This window comes from Sinocyclocheilus grahami, unplaced genomic scaffold (assembly GCF_001515645.1).
Source record: "Sinocyclocheilus grahami isolate Dianchi unplaced genomic scaffold, SAMN03320097.WGS_v1.1 scaffold461.1, whole genome shotgun sequence".
Classification (NCBI taxonomy): Eukaryota; Metazoa; Chordata; class Actinopteri; order Cypriniformes; family Cyprinidae; genus Sinocyclocheilus; species Sinocyclocheilus grahami.
In genome coordinates, this window is record NW_015505640.1 from 570405 (window position 1) to 578860 (window position 8456).

The 8456-nt window shown below is 36.1% G+C and overlaps 1 pseudogene; it reads left to right on the forward strand.

Annotated features, from left to right (window-relative positions):
• Positions 1–8456, forward strand: part of LOC107552915 (unhealthy ribosome biogenesis protein 2 homolog) — an 18354-nt pseudogene that overhangs the window by 2571 nt on the left and 7327 nt on the right.

Here is an 8456-nt window from a genome sequence, read left to right on the forward strand (position 1 = left end):
TACACTGAAGAATGATCATATGACTTTTTACATACGCCACGTGACCTGTAAATGCGAAAAAGCCGTTTCCATTGCAGTTGCCTTTTTTGCATTGCCTGAAAAACCACCTCATGCGGGCGTAAAAACTTTTTTGCGATATATGGGCGTTTTTGCGAAATTGACGCGTTTCCATTAGGCGTATTTTCAATTTGCAATTTCAATTCGCGCAATTTGAAGGGTAATGGAAACGTGCCTAGTAGCTCTTGCGGCACTTTGATGTCACACACCGATCGATCTGATGGTGATGATCCGCTTCAAGACAAGTCGAACAAGCCTAATGATTCAATGGACCATTCATAAAGAACCATTTACTTCACTCCTGAATGAATCAGCCATTTGAATGAATCGAATGAATGATGACTTAATCATTAAGACATTTACCACCACCTACTGGCAGTTTTAGTTTATTATTTAGAGTATAATTTCATTAAAGAAATAATTAGTTTCAGACAGTTGCTGGCACGTGCCCCCTCACTTTGAATGGGCATGACGCCTCTGGTTTTGATGCAATCTGAGAAATAGAATCTGTCTTTGTTGTTACATAAATTAAGCTATGAATGTCATTCAAACAAATTACTGAAACTAATAATCACATAAAGGTGTATTACTTAGGTTTCTTTGCTTATAAATTAACTAGTAATGATTAACCATCATTATTTAATTGAACGACAGCCTTAGGTCATATATTTAAAATTCTGCCACATGTTTTGTAGTGTGCACTGATGATATGTTGTTTTCCTTTTTTTCTTTCACAGGAGGTTCTGTCCGCGGTAACTTTTATAAAGCTGCTCGCCTGTTGTCTGTTTCCAGAGCATTGCTCAAAGGCTTTTTGGCTCGTCACCCCACAAATCATATCTACTCTCATTGTAAGTAATTCATTACCTGTTTTCAATTTGTGTCCCATTTGATGTTTTTCCATGAATAAGATCAATCACATTTCTGTTGTACTAGTTTCTTTTTATTGTGATTGTCTTTTCAAGATAAAAGTATCATGATATCCTATGTTTTATGTGTAAACTTCTAGCATAATCTTTGGACATTGATTGATTAGGATTTAACAATTGATAGGCAAATTGAGGGAAGTATTGTCTCACAAAAACCTTAACAATATTACATGACAATGTAAAGCCAGTAAACCCAGGAACAAGATTGCAGAACAAAGAAAAACAATATTCAATTTAGACAACTTTACAGTTTAATTTACACACAAGGAAGAAGTGCTTTAACAAAAAATATGAGGCTCACATTTCCACTTTTAAACCCACCAGGTACATGGCACTGTTTACTTCCTTTATAGATGATTTCCTGGACTTCTTGCTTAAAGGGGTCATATGATGCGATTTCAATTTTTCCTTTCTCTTTGAAGTGTTACAAGCTCTTGGTGCATAAAGAAGATCTGTAAAGTTGCAAAGACTAAAGTCTCAAATCCAAAGAGATATTCATTATAAGTTATAATTATATAAGTTAAGAGTCAACCATGCCTACCTAAAACGGCTCGTTCTAACACGCCCCCACATGTCTGTCACGATGTGGGAAGATTTGCATAACACCGCCCAAATGTTCACGCAAAGAAAGAAGGTGTAACTTTGATTCTCGCTGTAGTATTGTTGTTGCCGTGTGTTTCGTTGTGAAAGCGAAACTACTTTGTTTGGCCTTCCAAAAGAGGACAATATCCGCTTTGTCATGCCTAGAGCTGATCCGTGCTGGTCACTGAGGAAATACATCAACTTCGCGCTGTGGATCGCCAGATCGGCTTTTACAGTGGACAAAGCGGAGTCCAGCCCGGGGTCGTCACATGTGGTTGCCGCAAGCCCGCCGGCCTCCGCTCACTCAAGCCGCCAGCTCTTCTGGAAGGACACAACTAGAAATCAGTGGTTAAGTTGTATTTACAACACTGTTCCAGAACAGTTCAACCCAAATATTAAGATGTGTGCAGCGCATTTTATGGAGGACTGTTTCCTGATTCTGGTAGAGTAGACAACAATGCCGGCTGTTCTGACTCACAGACTGTACGTATGTTTTAATTTAAAGGATTTGCCACTGATGATTCAAACGGGAGTTTTGAGCAGTGTAGAGTAGCGCTTGTTGTTTGTCATTTCTCCAATCACAAATGCAGACATGGTTTACGCGGCACGATGCAAGACAGTATAAGTAATTATAATCCGTAATTATGTCCCCACTGGATGCAACAAATGCCTCGTTTATAATGGGTTTTAATGTTTTTGTCTCGTCGCTCCGGCCGGGACACGGCATCACAGTAAGGGGCGTAACATTTCCGTCACAGGCTTGAGGTATTCGGCCAATCACAACACACTGGATAGCTGGCCAATCAGAGCACACCTCACTTTTCAGACCGATGAGCTTTGTAAAAATCGACGCGTTTCAGAAAGGCGGGGCATAGAGGAAAAACAATAATGTACAGTATGTGGAAAATAATGTGTTTTTTGAACCTTAAACCGCATAAACACATTTCATTACACCAAATACACAAAATAATGTTCTTTTTAGCATCATCATATGACCCCTTTAAATAAAAACCGAGGGACATTATGTAATAAATGCTATAAAACTTAGCTTCTATCGAGCCTGTAGCATTCCATTAAGGGCGCATAGAGAGTTGGCTGACAGTGAAAAACACCATGCAGCTATAGCTTTGTAAAACATATCACATACCTCACCCAATGGCCCTGACTCTCGCTTGTCTTGATTTAGCATTAAAATTCATCTGCCTGGAAAAGTCAGGTTTCAAAGTCTTGTCTATGTCACTGAGTTCACTCAGAGAAGGATTGTGTGTGCCTGTCAGGTTACTTTTATCATTGCACTTTTCTTCTCGGTGTCAGAACTTGACGTACTAGAGTTGCCGCTAGCAGAGTTTGCCACAGCAGTCAGAAGCTTTGTTAACCTTATGCTGTACACACATCTATACTAGTACACAAATAGAGAACAAGCTCTGTAATCGTCACTTTTTGTGATTAATATTTTATAGCACTGATCGTTTGCTCTGCTGTTGAAAAGTATTCTGTTAGAAAGTGATCTGATATTGTGCTACGGTTGAAGGTGTCTGCAGGATTTCTGGCAAATGTCAGCCTGGTTTGTAAGAGCTTTTACATAAGATTTCTATCTCAAATAAATGCTGTCCTTTGAACTATCTATTTATCAAAGCATTCTGGAATTTTTTTTTATCGTGGCTTATAAAAAAATATTAAGCACCACAACTGTTTTCAACATTGATATAGAAAGAAATGTTTCTTGAGCATCAAGTATTAGAATGCATTTTAGAATGATTTCTGAACAATCATGCGACACTGAAGAGTGGAGTAATGGCTGCTAAAAAATTCAGCTTTGCCATCACAGGACTAAATTACATATTACAATATGTTAAAATTGAAAAAAGTTTTTATACTGTAATAGTATATCACTACAAAAAAATTATTTATATCAAATATTTTGTATTTTGAAGTATTTCGATCAAATAAATGCAGCCTTCTTTCAAAAACAATTTTTTTTAACCAACCCCAAACTTTGTGTCTAATAGCACTGTGGTTTCTTTCTTCTCACACATTCATTTTTTACTTGATATTTCATGTTAGTTTGTTGTATTTATTTTTTCCATATGACAGTTCCTGCATCTTAACTGGTAAATCATGGCACTAGTAACACAATGGTTGTAGATTTAATTTCCAAGGAAAGTGTCTGCTAAATGGCAATGCATACTGTAAATGTAATATTAAATTTTATGCTGCTGTTATTGTAGTCAGTAAATTATTTCAAGTTATTTCAGTCAAACAACTCATCATGACTTGATCACAAGGTGTAAGTTAAGCAGTATCCTTTTGAGAGACATTGCTATTGAATTTCACAGATTTCTTTTATTTTCTCCCTTGTTTTTAGTTTGTTATAAAGGAGTCCAGCAAGATCCCTTCTCTGAACCGTGCACTGACATTACCGACTATCGAGACTTTGACCGTCCTGCTCCGACAAGGTGAAGCAAAGATCTCCAACCCACACCATGTCATTGTGGTTTTGGGCGCACTGCAGTTTGTACCTCTTGACAGTCATTCCATGGAGGACTACCATGCTGCTTTTGTGGCCATCCATGAAGCCCTGTTTGCAGTTATCCACTGCTACCCTCAGGTAAGTATCCTGGGACTGGAGGGAGAGACAGATGAGAGCTTAAACTTGATAAAAGGTACACATTTTATTGTTGCATTATTTCAAGTTGAATTATATCCTTATATGTATAAAATTAACTTAACAAATCAGCCAGAGGCCATGGAGGTCGAAACTGTTCCAGATGTTATCAGTTTGTTAAAGACGGGTTTCTGACATCTTTTTATCTGCACTTGCTTTGGGAAAATGTTTTTGTTAATGTGGCTTTCAGGGTTTTGTTTCATCAACACACCCAACATATACTATGTCTGACAGAAGAAAAATGAATCCCAAAGCATGGATAAAGAATACAATATATCCTTTAGTAAAAACATAATATATCTGTTAATAAATACAGTATGACATGGATTTTTAAAAAAGCATTGTTACTCAGACTGACTTTTAATTAAGTACAGTACAGTACAGTAATTTGCTACTTATTGTGCACTTTAAAAATGTTGGATGTCATGGTAAATATGTACCATTAAGCTGAATTGGTAAATTTGTTCTCTGACATGCTTTTGGATAATGCTGATATTTCCATAGGTTTATGCAAATAGGTGTATTACAGGCAAATGCTGCTTGATGTTAGGAGTGAATATTACAGTGCCCTGGAAAGGTGTTTAATTTGCACCTAATATGAGTGAAAATTAGAATGTAGTTTGGGAAGTTGCCACGAATCCTGAGGGGAAGCAGCTCATGGTGTCCGGTAGGTAAGGAATGCTGGAACTGTGTAAGACTTCAAGGTCTATAGGTTGCTTTATCAGTGAAAGTAGGGGATTTATAATCTCAACATGACCTCATGTTTGATAGGCTTTCCTAAGCGAAATGAGAGCACACATTAGGAGTAAAATACAGTAAAAGTCTGTTTTTAAGTGATCAAGACATGCATGTTGAATGAATCAGATATTTAAATCAGTTCATTGAACCGTCCCCCCCCCCCAAAAAAAAAGAAAATTGTCATCATTTACTCACCGTCATATTGTTCCAAAGCTGTATGAGTTTCTTTTGTTGAACACAAAAGAAGATATTTTGAGAAATGTTGGTAACCAGACAGTTGCTGGTAGCCATCGACTTCCATAGTATGGGAAAAAAATACTATGGAAGTCTATGGCTACCAGCAGCTGTTTGGTTAGACAGGATTTTCGATTTTCCCTTTAAAGGCATAAATCAACCGGTTTTGGGGTGAAATATCCCTTTGATACTCTCATGCTTGAAACTTTACATGGTCGTGTCAAAGCAACCTGACATGGTTTTTAGGAAACTTAATGGCCAAATAAAAAGCAATAAATCACCCATCACTAGTATCTTGCCTACATTGTTGCAATAATTTAACTAATACATCAGTCTTCTATTAAAAATGTTTAATTGATTCAGGGTCAAATGTTTAGCTTGCTTATAAATGTTTTAGGACAGAAAGTTATTGTTTTTTGTTTTTTTTATTCATTGAGTAAACATATAGGCCAGTGGATTTTACACTGAGTCCAGCTGTGCACCAGTTTTGAGAGCTTTATATGTTTGCAGGTGATGCTGAAGGCTTCTCCCACCTTCCTGAATTGCTTTTATCGCTTGGTTTCATCAGTCATGCATGAAGGCAGGCAGCGAGGTGACTCTGACAGAGGTAAGCACACCTATAATACCCACGTTCAGAAGTGTTTATATTTAAACATGATATACAGTTAAATCTCTTAAGCTCACCAAGTCTGCATTTACTTACATATACAGTAAAACAGTAATATTGTTATAATTTAAAATAACAGTTATCTATTTGAATATATTTCCAAAAGTCATTTATTCCTGTGATGGCAAAGCTGAATGTTCAGTAGTCATTACTCCAGTCTTCAGTGTCACATGATCCTTCAGAAATCAATCTAATATGCTGATTTGCTGCTCTAGAAACATTTCTTATCATTATCAATGTGGAAAGCAGTTGTGCTGCTTAATATTTTTGTGGAAACTGTGATTTTTTTTCATCTTTTCTTTGAATAGAAAGTTCAAATGAAAAGCATTTATTTGAAATATAATTATTTTCTAACAGTATAAATGTCTTTACTGTCACTATTGATAAATTGAATGCATTCTTGAATAAAATATTACTTTATTTCTAAAAGTCGTATTTACCCCAAACGTTTGAACGTTTATTCACCCTTGTTTGCTTAAATCCTGTTTAATTGATCCTTTCCCCCATTGAGGGTATTACAGTATATAAATCTCAGGGCTGAGTTTCTCCTGGCTGTTAATATTCTATTCAGCACTTTGTTGTAACCTTTTACATAAGATGTCTGTGCAAGCAAACAAATTTAACACCAATGAATTCAAAGGCCCTTTCTTGTCATCATGTCTGCTCTTATTGTTGGCTGTAGTGGACAAAAGAAAGTGGAAAGCACTTGATGCTGGCAAGTTATTACATTTGAAACATGATAGGAAAAGTGTCCTATTCTCAACCAAAGAGTCATTTATTGAGTATTAGTAGAGTCATATGTCTCCTGATACTTTTCCATCTACAAGTTGCACTGAATTCATTAATTGTGCAGAAAGATGTTATTTGAGGCATTATTCACCTAATGAGACAAGCACCTCATTGAGCTGTGTTCAGAGACAGACGCTTGCAGACTGTGGCTCTGTGGATTGAATTTCAAAGTGAAGTGAAGGAGAAAAAATCCATGAAGAAAGAAGGTTGAATTTGATCCTGAAGCTCGAGGCTCAACACATTTTAGCACTGAAGGCCTATCCTTTTTGAATTGAGAACTCTTTTTGAGAAGATTTAAAGCCTTTTTTGCAGTAACATCAGTACATTCAGTCTTTAATTTCTCAGACTTTCATATTTGACATCATAGTTCGGTCAGAACTGAAATGTATTCAGATGTGAGGCAGTGTCAGTCTTATGGTGCTTTCTTAAAACATGAATTTGATTTCACTCTTATTTGTCTGGCAGATAATATGACTTTGAAAGATTTAACCAGGATTCATATTTATATTTGAACTGGCATAAAATGTACTTAAAATTAATGAAGAGAGAGAGAACAGAATGTGTAATTAATGTGTTTGGCAGTACTTGCATATATATATATACCAGACAATAGTACACTACCGTTCAAAAGTTTGGTAAGATTTTTATTTATTTCAAGAAATAAATACTTTTATTCAGTAAAGATGCATTCATTTGATCAAAAGTCACAGTGAAGACTTTTATGTTTTTACAAATGTTAAATGTATTTCAAATAAATGCTGTTTTTTTTGTGTTTTTTTTACTTCATATTCAACATAGAATCCTGAAAAAATGTATCATGGTTTCCACAAAAAATATATTACGCAGGACAGCCATTTTTAACATTAATATTAAACATAAAACGTAAATATTACTGAAATATGTGTCGTGACCAATCACACCCGTCTAAAGGTTTACAGACTTGACTGATGGAGGTCATGCTAAATTAGATTTTAATTAAATGCACCAACGGCGTTAAGCATAATTAATCACATGTGTTAACAGTTCTAGTTAAAATATTACAATTACTACATTTGTGATCTCTCTTAATGCACCAACGGCGTTAAGCATAATTAATCACATGTGTTAACAGTTCTAGTTAAAATATTACAATTACTACATTTGTGATCTCTCTTTTTTCAGCTTCAGAGAAGGACAAAGAGAGTCTTCTGAAGTGTGCCATGCTGGTGGAGAGGATGTACACTCATATTGCCAATGCTGCTGAAGATTTCACAGTCCTGTCCTCATTCTTTGTTGCTCAGTATGTTAGTGAACTGCAGAGGGTGAGACACTAGTCATTATCAGTTTTTACCTGCCACATGCCATGCCAGTTTCTACTGCTTCCTGAAATTGTCTTTTTTGCTCTCGTGAACTGCCTGCCGATATTTGCTAGAATATTTTAGAATAATCTTCTCTGTCATAAATCTTAAACCACACAATTATAGCTTGAGAGTTCATGCACTGGGACTTATCCGATGTCCTGCACTTTTGGCAATAATGCTATTCTAACAGAGGTTATGTTAACTTTAAATTGAAGGAGAAACACACTGTCCAGTCAATTGTTTTTATTAGCTTGAAGTGTGAAATGCAATTGACCTCTAACTGGCCTTAGACTCATGTTACTGCACTGAACAATCACATTGCAGATAATTGTTGTCATTGTATACTCTCACTATGAGTTTCTTTCTTATTTCATAGGTGACACTTCAGCCAGAAATTAAGGCACATCTAACAGAGGGAATATACTGTATCCTGGACCACTGTGTTGAACAAGACATTA